At 34.9% G+C, this 3,657-nt stretch overlaps 1 long non-coding RNA gene across 1 annotated transcript; it reads left to right on the plus strand.

Annotated features, from left to right (window-relative positions):
* The first annotated feature begins 561 nt into the window (after positions 1–561).
* On the plus strand, positions 562–1,244 carry LOC310907577. The gene is made up of 2 exons (XR_014589655.1): positions 562–1,144; positions 1,212–1,244. It is a non-coding gene; the product is annotated as an uncharacterized lncRNA (long non-coding RNA).
* The last annotated feature ends 2,413 nt before the right edge of the window (positions 1,245–3,657 follow it).

The following is a 3,657-nucleotide window of genomic DNA, read 5'->3' on the forward strand; positions in this document are numbered from 1 at the left end:
GATAGAGAGAGGTCAAGCACCAGCAAGAGGTCATTTTATGTAAACAGAAGTAGAGAGCACTAAATTTAGTCAGCTGATTATTTATCTCATATTACATTTTGCTTGAACATTTGGCTGTGGAATACAAAAATGCTAATGTGACTCTATGGATATTCTTGAGAGCATAATAAATTTGTAGAGTAGATAGATAATCTCATTGAAATAAATACTTTGGACCATGCTGAAAATAGCACTCAGGACAATACCACTTAGACATTAGAGATATTACAATAATTGGTTTCATGTAAAACAGATAGCTAAAGACATTGGATTAGTTCCCAGGAGTGTGCTAGACTACATCATTGAAGATGGGTTCTTTAATTGAATGCATATAGGAATAGATATAACAGCTTGAGCCATACACAGTATGTCACAAACCTTAACAATTATGGCTACATTTCATTTTGTACACCATCCCATCCCCATAAAATAGCTTATTTAAAATTTAAAGGTACAGAATCCAATATATTTGCTTAAGAGACATTTTATATTCTTTGAGGAAGGAGACACAGCCTCCTGCTTTTTACTGAAAAGAACCAAGTACAGTCCTGGAGCAATATAAATAATAAATCTCTCTCTCTTACACATTTATAAAGACTCCATCAGTATGATACATATTTAACATACAAGCACTTTATATTTCATTATATATGTATGTGAAAATTAACTCCACTTTCTAGGTTTCCATAAATTTTCCTGTGTAACTGGTTTGAAAATATGGGCTAAGTATTTTTATTTTCCTTTTTTTAGCTTTATTTTCCTTTTTTGTTGTTGTTGTTTTGTTTCTCTTTTTTTAGTACATTTATAGAAGCTGAAAAGTTTGCAGCTATGTTTATTCTTTTCCTACATTTTAATTTTTTAAAAAAGAGCTGCCAATATCTAGACTGTTTTTTGTTTAAGGGCAGGAAACTAAGAATTTTCATTAGTAGAGTGTACCTACACTGCTCTGATTTTGCAGTTGCATATATGGAAAAGTAAAAACAGAGCAACTCAAGCCATAAGGATCACAGATTAATATGGGGAAATAATCAGACATCCTGCATGAGAGAACTTCCTCAGGTTTTTGTTTGTTTGTTTGTTTTTGTTTTTGTTTTTGTTTTTGTTTGTGTTTTTTTTTTTGTTTTTTTTTGGTTTTTTTTTTATGTTTTGTTTTGTTTTGTTTTTTTTCCCAGAAAGATAAGTATTGTAAACTAAATCTCTACCTTCAGCCAAAACCAACTGTGCACTGTAATGGCTCTCTTATGAGCATTATCACAAGACAATAGCTTTGGAAACAGAGTGCTGTGTTTTCTGTCAGTGTAAAGATAATGAAAATATGTGAATGGAAATCATGTGATTTCCTTGGAATGCTTTATTAAACCTCTTGATTGACTCTCATAAATTGCTTTGCAATTACTGCACTAATTCTTTTCCCTGGTTAGAGGTGAAACAATGTAGTATATACTCAACAAGTTCTCTAACACATAAAAATGCACCAGAAAAAGTCTGAGCTGCCTTCAAAATAGCATATGTGCTTTGAAGCATACAGTGGAATTTTTTATAAGTTTTGCAGAATCTATTCTTCTCCTACAGGACAAAATTAGATTGTAAAACCATAAATATTAAATTAGGTCGCTTGCAGTTTACACCAGAGTAGCTTCATTTCAGAGGTGTTTAGAAACCACAGGAGGGAGTGGATTGCATCAGCTCTCAGCCTGGTGAAGACACTTTCCCTAACTCGCCATGCGTGCACGCAGCCACTGTGAAGCAAATCCTCATCTCAGCTTACTTTGACCCATATGGACAGTCTAGTTCTGTGGAGCCAGATTGCCTCCATGAGCTGCTGCTTGGGATGCTAATGCAGGGGAATTAGGGGGCTGCCTTAAGGCTCCTTACATGCACCACAGTGAGCAACTGCACTGCACCCAAGCACTACTGCATTTGAATTCTTAATGGCAAGTCAGTTACTGGTGTTTATTTTTTTGTTTCCTTCAAACAATATTGTAAATGCTTATGTTAGCATGAAGGAAAGATTAAAAAATTATTTTTAATCATCTCCTACACACCAAGAAACACGCTGGCATGTGATTTGTTTCACTTCATTGACAATATGCTCAGAGCCTTTCGTGCTGAGGCATGAAAAGTTAATTACTTGCAGCACAGAGTATTTATTACATGTCCTTGGGTTCTAAGTGTTAGTATTTTCTGGATGGACTATTTAAATGAATTTTTGAGGTAGTAATATTTTTTGTTGTTGTTATTTTAATGCATATCATGATTATGTATATTTTTCATCCTATCTGGACTTTAACAATGGATTGTTTTCTCTTTTTCCTTTGGGTACTGATGACACATTCTTTTAGCCACTGAGAGCTGTGTGCTAATTACGACTTTTCACTATGTTTTAGATTTTCTATAGTGACGCCAAAAGAAAGACTGTCAGATATCCTAAGAGAGTGAGTGTAACTCTGTTCAAACACAAATAAAGCTGATGTAAAAGGACTGAGCTTTGAGGCATCCAAAAGTCTGTACATTTCTACTGAAGTTCGTCACTGTCTGCCACTAATCCCACAAAGCTCAGTAGGGATCAGCTGCTGATAACACCAGTGAAAGGGGGTCTTTGTTACAACACTCTGGGTTTTTGTACATATTGAAGACCTTGTGAGCCTCATTCAGATTTGTCTGTTACTTAGCAAACATTAACAGTGTGTATAATGCAGTGCTTCAGACAAATCTGTATTTTCTCAGTGTTTTTTGTGTTATTTCCATTTATCAGAAATGTTTTATATAAAATTCATGCTTATGATTTAATTCACTATGAACAATAAATGCCTCATAAATACACATTCGATTTTTTGTTCTTCTCTTTAGTAGAAAAATAATGATTGCATGGATAAAGTTCAAAGCTAGAATGTTTTGCCTGTGGTGGATTTATTATTACCATTATAAAAGTTGTGTTCAAAGAGTTAAAGTTGTTTGGTTAGTTAGTTATCCCAATTCTCCCTGTTTAATGAAATTATTTTGTTTCTTTAAAATGCATTTAATAAGTAATAAGGAAGATTGGAAAATTAATACACATCTTGCTGTATTGATTTAGATTTAGTTCATTCTGTTTCCCCTCTGAAGTCTACAAGCCTTTAGGTGCTAGCTAATCTATTCATTTTTGACATGCACATCTTTCTACTGCCCAAGCCCCTGTGCTGTTCTTGAAACAACCTCAGAGATTATTTAAATCCACATGCTTTGCTTTTTCACCTGTTCACCGTTTCCCACATACTTCTGTTATGAACTTCAAAACATTATAATTGTACTCTAAGAGACTCCATTGTCTATTAGGTCTAACTTAACACTGAACCACATTATCCAAGGACAGTCCCTACATCCATTGTCCTGCAACCACAGGAATACTGCTAGATCTCCCCTTGAGTTCTGAAACGGCCTGGCAGCAATTCCATACTCAGGACTGCCTTTTAAAATGGATAGCTACCAGTGTTGGAGGGTAAGGACGCAGGTTGTGCACATACAGGTAAGATGTGAGCAAAGTTAAGACTGTGGCACTACAGCAAGTGTGATGAGAGCAGACTGCACAGTTATTTTTAGATGGCAGCGCAGGAAATAAAATGATGTGCTTGAAACCCA

Source organism: Zosterops lateralis, assembly GCF_965231275.1.
Source record: "Zosterops lateralis genome assembly, chromosome: 3".
Lineage (NCBI taxonomy): Eukaryota > Metazoa > Chordata > Aves > Passeriformes > Zosteropidae > Zosterops > Zosterops lateralis.